The sequence below is a fragment of the Lactuca virosa genome, chromosome 3, assembly GCF_052849685.1.
Source record: "Lactuca virosa cultivar CGN04683 chromosome 3, Lactuca_virosa_CGN04683_v6, whole genome shotgun sequence".
Taxonomy (NCBI): domain Eukaryota; kingdom Viridiplantae; phylum Streptophyta; class Magnoliopsida; order Asterales; family Asteraceae; genus Lactuca; species Lactuca virosa.
Genome location: NC_136428.1, coordinates 372,043,069 through 372,065,797, shown reverse-complemented (window position 1 = coordinate 372,065,797; position 22,729 = coordinate 372,043,069).

Genomic DNA, 22,729 nt, shown 5'->3' with positions numbered 1-22,729 from the left:
TCCGTCTTAACATCGCGTATGGAATGCGAGCAACACTTGGAAAAAGAACTGGATCATCAATAACTAATTTCGGAGCATGCAAAGTCGAAAACTCCACCTTGTCGTCTTTTAGGAACCAAAATCCCTTCCTTTTCATACAGCTCCCTGAGGATTAAACTCCAGTATCTTGCACAAGAAACTCCAGTCGACACATTTGTGTGAGTTATTTCCGTACCCAAGTCCTTCTAGAGTTGAGAAACATTAATCAACATTCCATTCAAGCATCGTAGTATAATACCAAAGAGAAAATTCCACACACAGGGAAGAGTAGACTTGCGAAATTGACTAATCCTAGTAAGAGTAGATTTATGACCCATCTCATTAAACATGAAAAGAAAATGTTCATTCGTAACCTCATAGAATGGACCTGACTATGGTAACTTCATAATCTGAGCAAAGTGTCGCTTGGTGAGCTTTTGCAACTTTTCGTTCGTCAGTTGGAATAACACCCTTCGTTGTTTTGTTGAAAACCGCCGTTGAACCAGCAATTCATAACTAAGTCATTGGAACAACAAACGATGATGATAAGACAGAAAGAACAGAGTGATTTAGGGATAAAATCAACATCTGCAACAGCTCAGGATATTGATCAACGGTGGGTAGAAGACGAAGATTTGAACTCTAAATCTTTATAAATGGTTGTGAAATCTCTTCTTCATTTGTGTTGTTGGAAGGATCAACATATTTCAGTAGGAGCCGCCATTGTTAGGCTTTGCAAAGGTTGCTTGAAGACGATAATTGAGCGTAATGTCTTCAAATAACACCACCAAATAGCTTTTATAGTCGACAGATAATTTGAATTTGAACCGGTAACCAATCATATTTTGTCACGTGTTGCATTGTGTATGGGGCCAGTTGTTGTAAAATTCGCCATGTCAGAAAACGTAATCATCACGATTTCCTCAAATCCAGTGAAATACTGAACCGTCACGTCCACCGAACTTTTCTTTATTCCCTATAGGATAAGAACCATCACATGTTTCGAACTTTTGAATAAGTACACCATATGGTTTCGACATCAAGAAAACACCAGACCTTCTATTTGAGGTTAGGCTGATTCGCTTTTGGGATTGTAAATTGAAATCATATGTCAGATTTTGTGCAATATAGGTTTTGAATTGCTATTACCCAAAACATCAAGGATTCCAGTGTAAATGTGTTCCAAAAAATAAGTGGGAATCAAATTAAAAAAATGTGCGATAAGTGATATCAAACAACATTTTATATGAAAGCAGTTGAATCCTAGGCAAAGATCGATTCATTAGACATCAAGAGAGATGACGAACTGCTTGTGTGGTTTTCCGTGAAGTACAATCGAATACTCATCAATGAGCATCAAATGGCCTCTTTATCTATAGGTTTCAAAGGTTGGCACAATGTTTCTCAATACCACAACTTAACATAAGTGTGAGTCGATTGAATAAAATTTATTGGATGACCAGTGTAGTCAAGAACAAGTATGGTTGGATAATTGTTGAAGTAACAAAAATTGAGAAAGATATTCAGACTGAAATCACATTCCAAAAAAAAATTAGGATGTAGATCTTGTTGGGCAAAAATGTCTTGGTTAGAGAGAATTTTGTCAAGATCACGCATGACGAATGGAATACGATTTTGAATATCGAAAAATGGTACTGAAACAAATGTTTCACTATAATCTTGAACAAGATGTTCACCGTCAATGCCTTAGAAGTTAGGATTGTTGGGTTTCACCATCATCACAGAAAAATGAATCAGGATTATAAACACAACTTGTTGCAATATCTACATTCTAGTTGGTTTCTACCAGAGATGTCGGGGATATGCAGTGACGTGTGTGATCGTGAAGAAAGTGTTGGTGAAAAAGATTGGTTACAGAAAATCATTTGTAGCGCCCCGATTCTCAGGTATTGATTTTTTTTATAAGATTTTCTTGATTTCAAGGTCTACTCGACGAGTAGGTTTCCCTGACTCGTCGAGTAGCAGCGGGTTGGTCCACATGTCTAAGTGACCTACTCGCCGAGTCCAAGAAGGGACTCGACAAGTAGGAGCTGGAGAATGAAACCCTAATCTATGGGGGATTTGCACCCTATTTAAAGGATCATTGGCCTCCTCAGCCTCCCCTTACAGCCTCTTGATATTCCATAAACCCTAATTCGTGTGAGTGTGCTCATTTGTGTGTTTTAAGCTTTGGAAGAGGATTTTGGTGACAGAAGCTTGGAGAACAAGTGAATAGAAGCAAGGAACATGTGGGAATCAGAGATCTACCTCAGTTGGTATCCTTTGAAAGGTATTAATCCGTTATCTTAACCTCATTTCATTCTAGATCTCTTTTGGGTGGATTTTAGGGCTTTTCTAGCATATTAGGAAGCCTTTCTTGTGTTTGAGCTAAGATCTGAAGTTGCAACTTTAGATCTGAACTCTCTTGGGTCTCTAAGTCCATAATGCTTCCAGCTTTTGCAAGAATGAAACTCTCATAAGGTGTAAAACTCCATTGCAAGCTTGGATTTGTCATTTAGAGTCTCTATAGCCTTTTATGAACGTAAAGTTTGCAACTTTACGTGATAAACATGCCTTGGGGATTTGGATATGCAATATGGAACCTTAGCATGGCTTAAAAAGCATCTATTTGGATGAAGGACTAAAGGGACTCGGCGAGTTGCATGGTCCACTCGGCGAGTCCGATGAAGATTGTCGTAGACTCGGCGAGTCAGTAGAGTGACTCGGCGAGTCAGCTAGGGTTTTCCCAACCTTTGGACACGTGTGAACTTGGCGAGTTGCAAGGGTAACTCAATGAGTTGGCCAAGGAGTTTACAGCGACCAACATTAGGAACTCGACGAGTCACTCAAGTGACTCGGCGAGTTCATGAGGTATGCAAGGAACTCGGTGAGTGGCTGGTTGTACTCGACGAGTTCAGGTCAACATGGATTGTTCACTTTGATAGTTGACTTTGACTTTGACCAAGGGTTGACTTTTGGACTTCTGGGGCATTTTGGGAATTTATGAACATGGTTGGTTGGCAGATATAGGTGGTGGAGTTTGAGGCGGTGATCCGAGAGTTAAGCTTATCCTTCGAGTCGACATTTACGAAGTGAGTTATCATCACTATACTAAGGGGTCTAAGGCACTAATGCCGGCCCATTGGATATGATTTCCTAAAAGTTGGTAGTATGTTGAGTATGAGTTAGTGTTGCATGGTTGATGTTATGCCAGTTAGGTAGATCTGTAGGACTACCTGTAGTATCATGTGATTATCTGTATGTGCATTAGTTGTGTTATATGTCGACATATTATGTGAGATAGGTTGAGTTGATATTGCTCTGTGCGGTAACCAACAAACCCGGGAGCATTCCAGATACGAGCTGAGGGAGACTTGTAATGTGGGCTCGGTGGCAATCTAGATGTGAGTTGTGGGCCCGGAAGGCAATCCAGACTCAGACTGTGGGCCCAGGGGGTAATCCAGTCTGTAAAGCGGTGGACCCAATATATATTGTTATTTGTATATGTGTTATGTGTGCAGTGTATTGGTATTTTGGGGGAACTCACTAAGCCATCGGGCTTACAGTTTTAGTTTATTGTTTCAGGTACATCAGAGGATTGCGGCAGGGCGAAGGCATGATCGTACATTGTCGGTTTTAAATGTTTTGAAAAGTTTTAAATTGGATTGAGTTTTATGGGTGTTACATTGTACCTCTGCGAAAAATATGGACATTGTCGAAATCTATTTGCTCAGTTGGAGAAAAGAAAGGTAGCTCTTCGACTAATGTTAATATAGCCTGATTGGGAAGGAACACTCGTAGTGAGAGATCCATTAAGGATTCAAACACATAAAGTCTTTGTGGCTTGAGGTCAACATACAGCAGCATGCTTCTAGGGTCTCCTAACTAGGACATTAGTTCGAAATAGTATCTTTTCGCCTTTTTGAATATGATCCTTGAGCATTCACCACCACATCATGTTGTTACAATGAGCCACGAAAGGTTAAACATAATCTGAAATAAAAACAAAGAAAATCTTTTTGGAATTTTGTTTTCTAAATGTAAAGACAAAAATAATAAAATCTTTTTGAATTTTTATTTTTGAAAAACAATGACAAAAAATAAGAAAATCTTTTTGAGTTTTTTATTTTGAGATTTAAAGATAAAAATAAGAAATTATTTTTGGATTTTTGTCGTGGAGAACTAAAATCAAGAAAAAACTAATAAAGTGTTATCAGTGACATTCGATGTAAGAAGTAGCAACTCCCAGAAGTATTCTACATCGAACAACTTTCTCCCCATAAAGCAAGGTGAGATCAGAACGATTAAGAGGAATTTCGAATGCGAACGTATGCGAACGCTGAAGCGTGAACAGTAACCTCTGGACCCTTCAGCAACATACCAACCACATCGACATCTTTTCATTCATGAAAAACCAGGAATAGAGCTTGCTTCAATCATTCCTAAACCATTCAAAATCCTTAAAAATGATTTTCCATCTAAAGGTTTTTGTAAATATGTCTGCAATTTGATCCATCATTTTTACAAAATGAACCTTGATGTTACCATCTTCGACATGAACCTTGATAAAGTGATAGCGAAGAGCTATGTGTTTAGTCTTTGAGTGTTGGACTGGATTATGGCAGATGTGAATAGAACTTTGTGAGTCACAATATAAAGGGATCTTATTCGTATTGATTGCAAAATCACGCAGTTGGCTTTGAATCTAGATTACTTGAGAAGTGCAAGTTGCAGCAGCCACATACTCTGCTTATGAGGTAGAAATCGAAACACATGTTTGTTTCTTCGATTTCCAGCTTACGAGCTTCCTATCCAACAAATGACATCCACCTGTTGTGATTTTGCGATCCAGTTGACATCCACCTAGGTATGCGTTTGAAAAAGCTTGAACAAAGAATCCTGTCTACGAAGGATACTAAAGATCCAACGAAACTGTTACTTTAAGATAGCGAAAGATGTTCTTCACAACAGTAAGAGGAGGTTCTATTGGGTTTGATTGGTACCTGGCACAGTTAAGTATTAAAGCGAACCTATCATGCTTCGATATGTAGTTAAGTCCACTGTTGGGTTGTCCAATGAAAGATTCAAGCATCTTCCAACTGCCATCTGTACTTTCAGTTTTCTGCTATTTGTCATCCCAAATCTTTGTAGCAGTTTTCGTGTGTATTTTTCTTGATTTATGAAAATGCCTTCCCTGCTCTGAGGAATATGTAAACCCAGAAAATTATTTATTTTTCCATCATGCTCATTTCGAACATACTTTTCATTAACTCTTCAAATTCCTTCGGCAACAAAGGGTAAGTTGAACATAAAAATATATCATCTATATAAATTTGAGCAAGCATCAGGTGATTCCCAACTTTCTTTCGAAATAATGTGGGATCAACTGATCCTTTTTATAAATTTAGCAATTTTCAAAAAATTTGTTACGGTTGCATACCAGGAACGAGGTGCTTGTTTTAACCTATAAACTGCCTTATCTGGAACATAACAGTAATCAGGATACTTATCGTTGACGAAACCTAGAGTTTGTTCGACATAGACCATTTCCTCCAATACACCATTCAGGAAGGCACATTTTGATGGCATTTGATATACGTCGAAATCTTTATGTTCTGTATAAGCAAGAAAAATTCTAACATACTCGAGTCTTGCGACACGGGCAAAGGTTTCCTCATAATATATTCTGTATTGTTGAGACTAAGCTTTAACAACTAATCATGCCTTATTGCGAATCACATTACCTTCTTTATCAGTATTATTCTTAAAAATCATTTCAAACCAATTACCGAAACATCGTTTGGTTTAGGAATTAACCTCCAAACTTTGTTACGTTTAAATTCAGCCAGTTCAGATTTCATTGCAACCACCCAATCTGAGTGTTTTAATGCAACCTTTACTGTTTTAGGTTCATTTTTTCAAAATAAAAACATTAAACTTACAGTATTCCTGGTGAACATTCAATACTTCATTCTTAGCTCAAATTTGTGCTCGTGTAATGACTCCAGCATGTGGATCACCAAGAGCATGTTCCTTAGGATGACTTCGTGTCCATTTATCTAATGGTGGATATACGAGATCAAAATCTAAAGGCGCATCCTCGAATACCTCATTCGTTTCAGAGTCTTCACCTGCATTCGAAACATTATCAACAACATCATGAAACACATTAGTATGATCATGTAAATCATTAGGAATTGTCCCATTTAGCTCATCCTAAACTAATGGATTTGAATTAAGATTCTCCCCTTCGAATGCATTTGTAGATCGGTAATGCTCCCCCTCAACAGTTGAATCATTAATATGATTATGTGACATCGAACTCAAGTTCCCACCCTCAACTTGATCACCCATCGAAATAGGTATGTTTTCGACATTCACTAGAGATGTTGAGGTAGAATGAGAATCATCAACTTCCTTAGTAACCGTTGAATCATCTGATTGTTTTGATTCTTCAGGAATACGAGTGTCATCAGCATGGATTTCAGCATCTATAGCTCTATCTAGAAATACCAAAAATCAAATCATAGTCAAGATCAAAAGAATTCAAATTTTCTGACTCATCATTCGTTTAGGAAATAATTGGATTTTGTGAGAAGCACTGTTCGACACGTCTGAGGTGATAGTCATCAGTTTCTTGTTCGTTTATTCAACATCCGAGATGCCACAGAATTGTACGAGTATCCTAAGAAAAATCATTTATCAGCTTGTGAATAAAATTTAGAAAGATTATCCTTGAGATTCATGATAAAGCACCTACATCCAAAAACATGAAAGAATTTAACGTTAGGCTTTCATTTGTTAAGGATCTAATAAGGGGTGATGTTAAAATAAAGATGAATTAAAGAACGATTTTGTGTGAAACACGCCGTCGAAACAACTTCTTCCCAAAGATATTGAGGCAGATTCGCATATGTCAACATTGTTCTTGCACCTTCGCATAGAAAGTGATTCCTCTTTTCAACAACACATTTTTGTTGCAATGTGTAAGGAGATGAAAAGTTATGTGAAAAGTTATTTGAACCATTTTCACTTTTTATTCTTCGAACTTTCTTCCTCAAACTTAACTCAATGTTTTTGATGAAATATATCATCACTTGAGCAGTTTCAGACTTTTGACGAAGAAAGAAAACCCAAGTAAACCTTGAAAAATCATCAACAATGACCAATGTGTACATCTTCTTATTGATAGTCTCAACAATTGAAGGTCCACATAGGTCAATGTGAAGAAGTTCCAAAGGTTCCATGATTTTAGAGTCGATGGCAATTGCATGACTTTGTTCATGTTGCTTTACCTGTTCACAAGCAGCATACAACGAATTGTTATCATATTTTAATATAGGTAAGCCACGAACAAGATCATGTAAAACTAGCTTGTTGAGATTTTTGAAATTCAGATGGGAGAGACGACGATGCCACAACCAGCTAAGGTCTGATGAAGCTTTCGATAGTAGCCTTACAGAAGGAGCACTAACTATAGGCTTCATATCGAGTGTGAACATATCTCCTTTTCTTTTTGACTTAAGAAAAACTTCCTTCGTTTGTTTGTTAGAGATGGCACTTCCTTCTTCATCGAAGATAACTTGATTGCCAATGCCCACAACAAGTTGCAAAACACTCATCAAATTATGTTGTAAGCCTTCGAAATATGCACATCTATTCACAATGAGTTTTCCGTTCGTCGCCTTGCCATATCCTCTTACTTTGCATTTGTTATTGTTTCCAAACTTCACTGCTCCTGCATTATCTAATTTCGATAGTCTCAAGAATTCTCCTTTCACCCAGTCATGTGACGAGAATAACCATTATCAATATGTTGATAGAAAAACTTGAAGGAACACTTGAACAAATGTTAGTACATGATAATAAGTTACAGAGTTAGTTAATCTCAAGGATATCGATAGCTCAACAATACTAAGTTAGGAATGTTAGATTGTTAGATGCGGAAATGTAAAGGAAATATAAATGACAACAAGTTATATCAATTAAACACCAAGTTGATTCATAACAAGGTTTGCAGTCAAACACAAGTTAGTAAATGCGAACAACTTAAGGTGAAGAGGAACTCGGTTTATCAGAAGATAATAGATAGAGATGAATGATCTTTGTATAGCATCAATAGTTCAGAAAAATCGTGAAGGTGTAACATTACATGAAGTGACCATCAAAGGTTCACTGGATAATACAAAGTAAACACGGTAAGTCAGTAATATAACAAATCTTCATGTAATCTCCATCTCTGCGGTAGCTGTTGCGGTTGCGGTTCACCAAGGATCTACTTCAACTTCGGTAGTCAACTTCTTCTACGGTATCACCAACACTCCAGACTGCGGTTCCTTAGCTAAAGAGGGTCACTTTTTGTATAGACTATTTCCCCCAAAGTGACCTCTTAGCTATCTTCTTCATTTTTTCAACTTGAGGAACCGGATAAAAATCCACCAGAATTTTTGTAACTTCGAACAACCACTGGATTATCCTTGAGATTTCAAATTTTACTTCATCCGTAGTATGCTTTGATCTTTGGACTGAAGCCAGAGTGGTGTGTAGTTGCTTCTTGGTGAATCGATGGATTGTAGTCAGCGGAATGAAATATTTGGGCCCATCTTGAGCTCTTTTGTAAACAACTCCTAGCTCCGTGTAGTTGGTTGCTCCAAGTGACGTCTCTTGAAATCCATTAGTGTATGCTGGTGCAGGCTCGAATTCAGGAAAATCAACATCAATCTTTCGAAAGTCGCATACGAAAGCCTTGAGGAAATCACCAACTTTTTCACAAGCAATCTTCATCTTAGGGTATTTTTCAGCCTTGACTTGAAACACCCTGGCAATCAGAAATATTTCCTCTGGGTTCATGCAAACAAAATCTGCTTGGGTTCGGATGTATTCATCTCCTCTTTTGGTCAGGGTATATTGAAGAAAATCGGTTTTCATGAATTTTCTTATCTTGTAGTTCTTGACCCCGTCTGGTCTATCATTAGACCAGATTTTCTCGAACTCTGAAGCATGCTTAGCATGAAAACGATTTAGACGTTTAAATTCCATTGGGAGTCTTTGATCATCCGGAAGGCTGAGATCAAATGGTTCAAATCTGGGAAAATTTTGGAATTTGGAGAGATGGGTATGTCCCAGTAACTATCTGATGGAGGTTCAACATATGTTAGGATTGGCCGATAGTCATCAGCCAGAAGCCTGCGAGTAGGATTTACCCAAGAGTTGATTAACGACTCGTCCATTGCTGTATCGATACCATGTGCTCTCTAAATTTGTTCGGAAAACATTGCGACCCTCCAGTCACGTTTCTTTCGAAGACTGGCTAGGGAGTCATTGGAGTGATCAGAAGACATTGCAGGTGCTAAATTTTTGAATTGAGGAGGAGTCTGTTGTGCAGAATTCTGTTGAGAATCTTGTTGCGGGGGAGTTTGTTGTGGAGATGGTTGCAGTGAAGACCATGGAGTTGGTGATTTGTTGTGCTCTTCGGTAGGAAGAGGTTGAATTCTTGGAGGTGTTTGATGTTGATGAACCAAGGGGTCTTTGATATTGAAGGGTCTTGTTCTGTTTCTCTTCTTGGAGTGCCTTCACTTTCTCCTTTTGAGGAAGCAACCTCCTGTTGCTCCTCAAACCATTGCTTGAGGCCATCAATTTTTGAAAAGGTTTCATTAAATTGAGACTTCATTTAATCACAGACTTGGATATTGTTCGGGATTTCCTTGTTGAAGAGTAGATGATAAATCTCCTTTGTAAGATGGATAATTTGATCAACCCTCGACTTTGCAGTGAGTGACTGCCGTAACCCATTGATTGTGTTTTGGAGAACCGCAAGACTTAATTCGTATGCAGTGTGGGTCTCTTCAACAAGTTTCTTGGAATGACTTAGTTGTTTTTCAAGAGCTTGATTGAAGTCATTCTTCAGTTCAGTTATCTCCTAAATGAGTTTTTCAGCTGTTGAGATGAACTCCTTGTGATCTGCGGTACTTCTATTGTCAAGTTCTCTTATACCCATTTCAACTCGCATAATCATCCTATCTGCAGCCATTCTCTCCCTTGTTTCTAATCGTTCAACGAGTGACTGTAGGGTTGCAAAGTCAGTGGTCTGTGATTGATTGGTAGAGACTGCCGCCAAGATCTGGTCGATTTTGTTTTGCAGACTAAGCAATTCTTTTCTGGACACCGCAATCTTTTTTTTCTTATTTTCCTTTGGTTTAGAAGTGGAGTGTTGAGATCCACTTGAATCCTCGTCATCAACTACCATGATGAAATCATTTGAGGGAAAAGGCTATTAAACATCCTTAAAAGTGTCATCATCCATACCGAACATGGGAGTTGAGCTTATTTCAATTGTGTTACCATCGTCATTGGAGTCGTGATCTTCTTCGTTGGGGGGAGGTTTATAAATGTCAACAATATTCTCCAGTTGATGAGCATTTTGAACAGTTTACTCCATGGTAGACATCCATTGTTGAATGGAAAGGATGTCATGAACCGTTTTGGTATTGTTCATGGAATCGGCCCAATACTTTGCTACAGTCTGAATAGCTTCCTCCTTCTATTGTTATTGTTGGACTTGTTGCACCTTTCTCGCTTGCACTGCGCTCTTGAATGCTTCAAATGTTCTGATTCCAGACTCGGTATTTGGACGATATCAAGTCCAAGAATCATCACAGTTATAACCGTGAAATCCTTGTTTCGTCGAGGTGTCCCTCGGGTTCGTGGTTCCTTGCAAATTGGTGCTCCCCACGCCTAGACCACTTGATCCTAATGTCGATGGAATATGATTTCCTGAGCTTCCTTGGTCTCCTTGACCAAAAGTCAAGTTTGGTTTCGGCTCAGTTCCGGCAAGGACTAAGAAAGAAGTGCCCTGCAGTGCAACTGGTGTATCGAATGTTTGTGTGACACGAAACAAAATGGATTTCAATTCCTCAGGATCAAATAAGTACAATCGTGATGCCCTGGAGATCTTAGGGTGACTCGTCACAATTGGATCCGCTTGGGTTCCATCTGGGGTGTGTCTCCATGATGAGATGAAATAGATACACTTTCTGTATCTGAGTGGTGAGTTTGTGGTGACTCGAATGACTACCGGAATCTGTTGAGAGACTTCAGTATGTTTCGTGGTCTGCATATGGTCATGACTAGGGGTTAACTTGAGTTTCTTTCTCCTGAAACCGATGGCTCAGGATGAGTGTCATCAATGAGATTCACCGGATGGTCTAAAGCCTTGGAAGGAGATTGATGAACCGCAACAAAAGATTCTGATGTCTTGGCTTTTCGTTTCTTGGGAGTTCCAACTCCATTTTTGACAATGTGGACTGGAGCTTTCTTGGAAATTGCCAAAGACTTGGCTCGTTAAGGTTTGGGCTGAGTGGCTTGGTCTGTGGTAGTCTGGGGGTCCTGTGTTGCGGTTAGCTGACTAGGTCTAGGCGGGGAAGAGTGATATGGGGCAATATCAATCGTAGCTTGTATGTGGTCAGCTACCTCTACGGTAGTGAGTCCAATGGACACCAAGGTGTACATCGGTAAACGTGTAATGGGTACAAACATAGTTGGTCTTTAGAAGTAGTGTACCTTTTGAGATCGCGGGTTGAAAACAGGTTCGTGTCATTGCCCATACCAAGCTTGGCCTCCTTGTGAAGATCGAAAATGTAAAGTGACCAGAATCGAAGTAAGCTCTGTCACACCCACTTTTGGAGCAGCTTTAGGGATGTATTTCAAGAAAGCATCGCATAAAATCTGGCCATAGTTGACTGCGTTGCCCTTGTAGATACTCCAGACGATCTCCAAGAGCTTGATTCCCATATTGTCAGTACCACCAGTGCTTCCTGATAGACAATTAATGAAGAAATGGCACACGAATTGCCAGACAGCTGGTAATTGGTTCTTTTTGAATTCACCAACACCTTTGAGCTTCTTTTGGTACCCCCATTTGATAAAGGGTAGAGATCACATCGTTTTTGCTGGGGAAGTAAAACTTTATTGTTGGAAGAACTCTAGGATTGTTTTCATTGAGAAACTTTTCTTTCGTTAACACCACCAGAGAATCATCCACAATATTTAGATAAACTTCTTGCAGATTGTGGCTAGATCGAAATGCCGAAAACGCACATTTGAACATCACAGACAAAGGAACAGCCTTTGTGAATAAATCGAAAGCACGAAAAAGTGGATGAGATGGGAGGAACTTGATCATTAGCTTGATAGCTTCATTGTATGATGGATGATCTTCAAATATTGCTCTGAAAATTCTTGAGGCAATTGATGGTGTTTGATCCTTAATGGTGGATTCTGAACCGGTTGGACGGGCGGAGGCGGATGCTTTTTACTGTTTCTTTGAGATACTAGACTTCACCGTTTTTATAGAAAAAATTTAGGAACTTGCAGAAAAGGTTTTGGCAAGAGGATGAAGAAGATGAATTTCTTCGAGAGAGAGTTCAGATAGCGTAAAAGCTATCTTGGAAAGAATTGGGGGTTTTATACCTCCGAATTTCAAATATTATTCATATCACTTTAATTACAACTATTAAAGTTAAAAACCTTTGGATTTTTACCATTATCAGCAATAATTAAAATAAATCAAAATTAAATTATTTCTGGGAAAAGAGGAGCATTTAATGCATTTTCAGTACCATGATCACACGCCATCTGATTGTGGGGTGAGGGTGGTTTATCCTTTGTGAAAAGTGGGGAAGTGGAAAAAGATTACACTTTAAATGGCTGAGTGACATGACTGGTTAAGGAAAAAGATTTCTTAAAAGATTTCATTTATGGAAAAACGATTCATTTGTTTTTTATCTGAAAAAGGAACCCGACTGAGGAAAGTCATTTTGAAAAGGACTAAAATATCATGTGCGACAAAACGATTGTTTGAAAAATGTTTTTATTAAAGTCCATTAAGTAGCACACAATATCATTTAAGGCATTTATGAAGTTATGACTGTAGGTTCATTCAATGCAACTGCGATAGAAAGCAAAGTGACTGTGGTAGCTGTAAACAAACTTCATCATGAAGGTTAGAAATAAAAGAAATAAAAGACCCAAAGAATATATTGATCATATGTGATTGCAGTATACAAGGTATACTAAAAAAGAATATGAAGAATATATTATTCTACAACCGCAGTGAAGAAAGTGTTTCTAGAGTTTGTTTTTTTTTTGTTTTTTTTTTGTTTTTTTTTTTGAAAAGAAAAAAAAATAGTTCCTTCACCCTTGGAGATCTGAAGTGGCCTGTGGTACTTATTAATTCAAAAAGAATTGCAGGTCTGGGTTCATTATTCCTAGCATTTCCAAAAATCCATTTAGCTTTGTAGCATCGAGTGCCTTAGTAAAAACATCATCTATTTCTTCGTGAGTGGGCACAAAAATGAGTTCGATGTTACCTTTGAGGATGTAGTCTTTGATGAAGTGGTAACGTAGTTCAATGTGCTTCGTCTTTGAGTGATGAATAGGATTATGAGAAATCGCTATTCCACTCTCTGAATCACAGTAAATGGGCACCCACAACATCTTGTAACCATAGTCCATACGTTGAGTCTTCATCCAAAGAACTTGGGAACAACAGCTGGATGCGGCCACATATTTTGCCTTTGCGGTAAACAAAGAAACACAATTTTGTTTTCTTGAATACCAGGTAACTAATCTTCCTCCTAAGAACTGGCATCCACCCGGAGTGCTTTTACGATCTAATCTGCAACCATCATGATCTGCATCTGTGAACGCTTGAATACTGAAGTCATTGCCCGCAGGGTACCAGAGGCCCAATGCTTTACTTCTCATTAGACATCTGAGGATTTGCTTGACTGTAGTCAAGTGAGATACTTTAGGGTCAGCTTGGTATCGAGCATATAGACTCGTTGCAAATACAATATACGGTCGGCTGGCAGGAAGGTACATCAACAATCTAATCATTCATCGGTAGGTTTTGTGGTCAACTGATTCTCTGGTAGGGTCAGCTGAGATCTTATACCCAAAGGCCATTGGGACCTTGGTTGAGGATCAATTGTCCATTGAAATTTTTTTCAGCAACTCAGTGGTATACTTTTCTTGATGAATGAATATCCCCTGAGGGACTTGTTTAACCTAAAGTCCTAGAAAAAAGTTGATCTCTCTACTCATGCTAATTTGAAACTTGCTTGTCATGAGCCTTGCAAAATCATTCACCATACCCTGATTTGTTGATCCACAAATGATATCATCCACATATATTTGAACAAGCATCAAATAATTATCATTTTCTCATCTAAATTACGTGGGATCAATCACACCTCTTTTGTATCCCGACGTGACAAGAAACTCAGAGAGAATCTCATACCACACCCTCGGTTCCTGCTTAAGACCGTATACTGCTTTCTCCAGCTTGGAGCAGTGATTAGGAAATTCTAGACTTTCAAAGCCAGGAGGTTGCTGAATATAAACTTCCTATTTTAGTTCTCCATCAGAAAGGCACTTTTTACATCCATTTGATGCACTTTGATGGTTTTGTGTGAAACATACGCTAAGAAAATGTGGATTGCTTCCATTCTTGCTATGGGGGCATATGTTTCATCGTTGTCAACGCCTTCAATTTAACTGTACCCCTTAGCAACTAACCAATCTTTGTTTCTTACCACCGCACCGGATTCATCTAGCTTGTTTTTATATACCCATCTTGTACCGACGATTGTGTGACCTTTTCGCTTCGGTACCAATTTCCACACTTTATTTCTTTCAAACTCAACAAGTTCATTTTGCATTGCAACAATCCAATCAGGCTCTATGGGTGCTTATTTTGTAGTTATGGGCTCGACCGATGACATGAATGCTGCATAATGACAATGGTTATTTAAATCACTAGAGGATCGAGTTTGAATACCTAAAGACGGGTTGCCGATGATTTGACCCGGTGGGTGATCCTTCGTCCAAATGTGAAGACGAGTTTCTTGGTGATCTGCAGCTGTGGTTGAGGGAATATCTTCAATGTCAGAGGACTCTACGGTTGGAGAAGGTAGTTCCCCCTCGACTTGGGAGCAGCCCGCAAATGTATCTTGGACTGTAGGAATTTGATCTGCAACTATTGAAGGAGGTTCCCTTTGAATTGAGGATGGGAGTTCCCCCTGAACCGAAGACAGTTCCCCTTCAACCAGTGAAATTGGTTCCCCCTGGACTTATGAGTGAGTGATAACCCTTGAATCTAATATTGTGTCAATGCTCTCGACTTCTTCATCCTCAGAGTCTTCAGAAACATTTGATTGGTTAGACACTCTACAGGTAGAAACCGGAATGGCATCTTCTAGTACTGGAACCTCGATGGTTGTCACTTCCAACGAAGTTGAACTTTCCCCTTCAACCGGCGAGGTGGAAGTATTGAGTGACAAGTCTTCAGACAAGGTCGGGCCAGATACTTCATCATGCTGTTGGGCTACCGAAGACACCAGAGTTTCTAAGAGATGAGTTCTCTCTACAGGGTCAAAAAGATCATCATAGTTGATTTCAACTATGTTCAACGGACCAGATGAGGCTGGATATCACTTTACAGGATAGATTTGGTTTCAGTTGAAGGAGCAGTGTTGCGGACAAAATAGTCATCAAATTTGACATAAAAGCTTTCGACTATCAGTGTTGTACGTCTTATGAGAACCTTGTAGGCCACTTTGATGGTCGAATAGACAAGAAAACTTCTTTCATATGATTTCGATGCAAATTTGTTAAGGTGATCCTTATTGTTGATCACAAAACCTCTGCAACCAAAACCATGGAAGAATCGGACATTGGGTTTGTGGTTGTTGAGACCCTCATAAGGAGACTTGTTAAGACGTTTGCAACTGGTACTTCGGTTTTGAACGAAGCATGCAGTTGCCACTACTTCTACCCAGAAGTAGAGAGGAAGATTGGCAAAATTCAACATCGATCTACCTGCTTCGACCAATGTTCTATTTCTTCGCTCTGCTACTCCATTTTATTGTGGTGTGTAGGGTGCCGAAAAGTTGTGACTGACGCCCTCGGAAACTAAAAAACTATTCACGAGTTGATTAGTGAATTCAGTTCCGTTGTCACTTCTTATGCATCTGACTGGTAGCTTGATTTGGAGCTCTGTTTCTTTTATGAACTTGATCATGATATGCGGTGTGTCGGATTTAATTCTCAAGAAAAAGACCCAAGTAAAGCGAGTAAAGTCATCAACTATAACCAGAATATATTTCTTGTGATGAAGACTGGCTACGGTAGATGTGTTGGGTTTTGAGCATTCTAACACTTCCTAAGTGTACATGCAACCCTAATAAACCTTGGATCTATGTTTGTCTAAGGTACATGCAAAATATTATTTTCCAAGGTTTATAACCTATCTAGCATGGCATGGGGTACTTTTAAACATAAAAGAACTAGATGAATTACATACCTTTTGTTGATTGTTGATTCCTTGGAGTTTGAGAGCCAAGCACCAATAATGTGAATGCCTCAAATGGAAATCACAAATCACCACAAACTTGGAAAATGTATGAGAGAGTATACTAACTCTTAGATTTTGGCCACCACTATTACACACACATTAGTGTCTTTTTCATGCAACATAAGCTTGTTTATATAGTGTACATGGTTAGGGTGAAACCCTAATAACCCATGTCTTTTCCTCTTCCAAGGATCCATGGGTTAAAAGCTCCATGGATCATCCATGGACTTCCATATAAGCTTAGCCCATTAACAAATGAGCATTAGCCCACACCATATAAATACAATAGCCCATGATTTAATTAGTCTTCTTTTTAATCACTAAATCAATTCATAATTAATTCAAGATTAAAACTAATTAAATAACATGAATTTATATTAATATATTATAACTTATAATATATTAATAAATCGTAAGTATACAATTCTCATAAAATTATCCATAAACAGTTTGGGTGAAGTGCAACCCAAATGGACCATGCCGGGTCGGGTCAAGTATATACCAACTAAGTTATGGACTTAGACACCTTATCCAACAGTCTCCCACTTGGATAAGTCTAATAATTGTATTTGCGTATGTTACTTCAGGAACCAACCAGCAATCGTAGCTCTCGAAAACTCTGTTGAACTATGAAGCGCCATTTTAGATAAGTGATCATATAATCCTCTGTTCTCATGATATCAGCCGGACAAATACATGGAACAATGTCGTACTTATTGTCCAGCAGTTTGTTTCCCGATTTCCGATTTGTTTGACAAAGAACTAAATTGAACACATCAATTAGGTTTTGACCGGGCCCGGTACATAGGTCAAAACAAAATCATCGAGGGGCCCAGATATCGCTTCTAATCCTCCAAGGACTAGAAGGAACAGATAAACTTCGACTCATATACTTGTTTCTACTACTTGTTGAATTATACACAAAGACACGTTTTATAACATCAAGTTACTGATGCGTTTACGTGCAATCAATGCACAACCAACTCATAGGTAACAACTCATATCTCTAGGTTTGAAGACTTATATGATATTACCGTCTCACGATCACTCGAGATAAATTCCATGAAGTGATACAAGTAAGCGTGGGTTAATTCCAATACTCATAACTTATGAGCACTCATGAGTGTTGTAGCCATGTCCAACATCTTAGACCTCTACAACCAACTCATGACAGTCTTGATTCATATCTACTTCCAACATATGACCGACTGTGGATGGTTTGAATAACTTAATCATTCGGAAAGAATAACCTAGTTATTATGGAAGTCAAAACATGCAAAGTGAAACACAATAATAATCGAATCCAATATGATCTCAGAACCCTTTTGAATATAAATAAAACCACCTTTTATTTATCACCATATTGATTCCACATTATTCATTGTATAATGTTTCAAATAATCAACTTAATACTTGAACAAAAACAACAGTCGTCCCATGCTCCTAGCATGTACACTTTGTTTTTCTAAACAATAGTTATGCCATACTCCAAGTATGCACACTATGTTTGTCTATGATCTTTACTTTGTGAAACAAATCAATTGAACATGATTCCAATGATGCTCATTTCACAATCCCAAATCCTTATTGTAAATGTAAGAATTCCTAATTCCTACCATTTACCAAAAATTGTTAGATTTTAAACTTATATGCACTGATCCTCTCGTAATGATTATGCACAAGGTCACCAAAACCTTGTCATCAGTCATTACAGAGGATTACAAAGGAGATCAACTCTATGGAAACGAACTCTCATATTCAAGGTACATTGCTTTGAACATCCTTCTTGCATAAAAGTTTCTAACTTTCTCATAGATTCTTAATATCCAACTCCCAATATGGAAAATTTCCATAGTCCCATTTTGACTATCACTTCCGAACAAGAGTTACCTCTTTTCAGAATATGTCAATATGGTCATTCCAAAATTTAACACTATATTTCCAACTGTCCCTGAGCAACCAATCTTTGGTGAACCTTAGATTGTCCTCGACAATTGCTTAATCATTTTAGTCATATCCAATTCTAGACTTTTCCCTTCTTGATGCCCTAAGCATTTGGAAAATTTAGAAAGGATAAATATTATAGCACATGAAATCGATCCTATATCCGAAGCATATGGGACACGATTCATGATGTCTCACATAAAGACCTGATACTAGATCAGTCTTTTGCTACAATATTTTTTATTTGCCATGTTTTCAAAAATCGACTATGAAGAGGGATGTCGTAATCATAATCGAATTTGAGAACGCAATATATATAGAATTTCCTTATGTTGAACCATTCCAACATAAAATTCATATATATATATCCTTGACTAAAGATGATTAAAAAACTCAATCTAAGCTTTTATAATTGAAATAAAGTATAATTTCCTCTCCCTTAATTATAGCAAAACAACTTTTTCAACCCCTACAACTTTACGAATTGAAACTTTTGTTTTTCTATAATTAACATTGCTAACTTGCAACACTAAACATAATAATCATGCTCCCACTAACATGATGATTATCAGCATAACACTTATGCTCCCACTAGCTCTGACATATTTCCAGAAATCAGCTGGACTTCTGAAATTTAGATTCGTACACCCTTTCTTAGATAGCTCACATGTGTGTCTAAACAATTTCCAGAACTATGAAAAGAGATGCCGTAATCATAGTCTTAATTGTTTAGACCTTTGCCATTTCTCACAAGTCCATGTTAGTGTGCCGGTTAACCACACACGCTCCACTAACGACTTTGAGAATGCAAACATCACAATTGCTATCTACTTAAAATCTTCTTAGTGAAAGCATTTCCTCACCATCATTTTCATGAATCGGAGAGAAACCTTATGACACTTAGATTTTATGGTGTATGAGTCCCTATCCATGTGAATTTTTCAAAACCATAATCACAAGACAAGGTTAGTAACAAATTCAGCCTTACATGGATTGAACTTGTTCAATCTTACTTTCTTGTCATCTGGTAGCACAAGGCCCACCAATGCTTCCAAGCTGTTATGCACACAGTTTAGAACTAACAGAACTCATATGCATAGTCAACTTAATAGGAACAGACACAGAAACAAGAATTATGTCAACTTAATAGGTTTCAAACCTTAAGTCGTGTGCTAGTGATAAAACTCAGGTTTTACTCTTGATTAAATCTTGAAATCCTTTCAGGATCTTTAAGACTCCCACTGTCCTCTTGATATATAAGTTTCCCTAGTCAAGAACCATTCCTTGACAAAACAAATATTCAAGGGATAGTGCAGATTCTTATTAAGATAAACACTTCACACAATTGGTCTTAGTTGGTCTTTGTCTTATTCAAGACATCACAACTTACCAATTTCAAATGTACAGGAGTACAAAACATTTTACACTACATTTGATAAGTGTTTTAAACCTTACTTTATGTCACTCAATGTTACAATCTTGGAGTATGACTATAAGAGTTGTTTTGGAACGAAGTATGATCCATCTTCTTGATTTTAACCATTCCAACAATTCATGACCCCTCATCTTAGTCATAACAATGCACTAAGATGTCCTTAGAGTATGAATTTGTGATATGGTTTCATAATCATTAAGATGATCATAAAAACATGTACGATCCATCTTTTTGATTTTAAACATTCCAACAATTCATGACCCCTCATCTTAGTCATAACAATGCACTAAGATGTCCTTAGAGTATGAATTTGTGATATGGTTTCATAATCCTTAAGATGATCATAAAAACATGATACTAAAGTACTCTCCCATCTTTTCAGATTTGAAAAACTTTTATCTTTCTGCCAAATTTGATTCATCTCATCCGTTCTTCCATACATTGAAACTTTTCCAATGTTACAGAATTATACTTAACCTTATAAGTATAACCATATTTACTAATCTCTAGTAAATCATGACGAATCGATCTTTGTGGTGGACCTTGACCAGCACACACCCAGTGTACCTAATTCCTTAGTCCTTCAATTGACTCACATATGCATGTGATCAATGAATTAGTCTTAATTTTTACAAAGATGAAAATTCTCATCCATCATACAATACAACTTGTATGATTCCAAGTTTCTGTCTAACTGAAGCTTGGGTGATGAGAACCTTTCCTCATTTGGTAAATTCAGACACTACCACATATGAGAGAATCAAACTCATATTTCCAATATTGCTAGAAACATACAAACATCAATTTCCATAAATGCCATTGTAAGGGGATATAATATAAAATAAACTAAACAAAACTTTTATTTCTTTATAAAATGCGGAAAAATATTCCTTACAATGCATCTTCAAATGAAAACTATGATATTACATATTTCCTAGCAATCTATCATAACTTTTAAGTAGTAGCTCAAAAATCCGATCCTCGAACCATGCGATAGAAATCCATCTTCGTGATCAGATTCAGCACACTCTTATTTTAACGTTCCTCTTGCTCGATCCTGCTAAACATCAAGATGCAACCTAGTCACATCATGTAATAAGAATCAACAATTAGGAATTTTAACAAAGTTAGATAGTGGACTTACCTGAAGCCGAGTCAAACATTTTGTCTCTACTTGCTTTCAAACATTTCAGGTATTCAGCGCAGCTTCGCTTCCAATGTCCCTTCTCATGACAATAAAAACATATAGGCTCTTTGGGAATGGTACATGAGACAATCACAGACTTAGCCTTTCCCTTTACCTTTTGGTCAACCGGGTTGACCAAGGCCGATCCCCTTCCATTGGGACGAGAAAGCTTTTCTGGACTTTCAATGTTACCATTGTCCATGTCCATGGAAGTTTGAGAATTAGACCTTCCATCAATATTTGCTTGACCATTGTGCCAAATCATTGCTGATTCAGCAGCAACAAGCAAATAAGAAAGATCTATTAGGGTTATGTCGGGATCTGTCATATGGTACTCTTTAATAAACTCACTATATGACTCAGGAAGTGACTAAAGAACCAAGTCAACAGCGAACTTCCTTGAAATAACAACACCCAACATTCTCAACCTGTCTATGTGTGACTGCATTCCTAAGACATGAGTGCACACAGGTCTTCCATCTTTATGTTTCATTTCTAGTAGAGCTTGAGTGATCTTGAACCTTTCAAGTCTTCGGGCTTGTGGGTCAGGGAGAATAAATGGAAGAGGTGGGGGGAGTGAAGCATGATGTTGAGGGTCATCATCTTCAAGAGGAAAGCTTGTTTCAAGCGATTTGGGAAGATCATAGTTGTCTGAACCAGACATCTACAATGGGAGAAAATCAAGTCAGTTGATTCAAGTCCTTAATATAACACCCAATATGAAATATTAAGGCTAGGACCCAACACAATATTTTATAACTTGGAAGAGGGATGCCGTAATCCAAGCTATAAAATATTTGAAGGTAGGTGAATGACGATTCACCAATTTCCACCATGAAAAACGAAATAATTTATTAGGTTTTAATTGGATTTGAAACTCCTAGATCTTTTGAGATTCATTGAACTTTTCAATGGCATGTTTTAATCTCGATTGTGCCCTTCAGGTTTTGTGACTGGGATGCCGAGGATCACAAAACAAGGTGTGAATAACCATGCAGACTCACTAGGTACCCTTAATATTATCACGTAATCGATGTGCCGGTTAACCACACACGCTCCACCGATCTATGATAAACATTAAGTCACCCTTCGTGATCCTTACTAGTCCAAGTTAGTGTGCCGGTTAACCACACACGCTCCACCAACGACTTGGTAAGGTACAAAGTGTGAATTTCATGGGTTAGCACCATATTCACATTTTCCTAAAGTAACTAAGATTGGGAATTTATAAAAGGTTTAGTTACTTTATAATTTTCATTATACTTTTAATGAGAATTTAAAGTCATTGTCCTACCCGTTCGGCTAACGACCCTCCACCGATCAAGGAAGCGGTGGGTGAGAATGGACACCCATTAAGTTGCCATTTTATAGGCAACAACCTTATACCCCCCTTATAGACCGGCTTCGTGAATGAGGCCTACTAACGGTAAAACGACTTGATCTTATACATATATATAATAATTAACCATTAATGTTATAAATAGTATAAGGGTTGAATTTTAACTTTTAAAACTCTAAGGGTTTGAAATTAAAGTTTATTAAAGTGTGTGAAACTTTACAAATTCCAAAACTTGAGGGCAAGTTTTGTAACTATCCAAAACTTTTCATTTCATAACTTATGAATTAAAGGTTCATAAAAATGAAGACTCTTCATTTTATGTAACTTATGTGTTTTAAGTGTGTGTTTAAAAGAAGTGACCTTTGGATATCCATAACTTGAGGACAAATTATG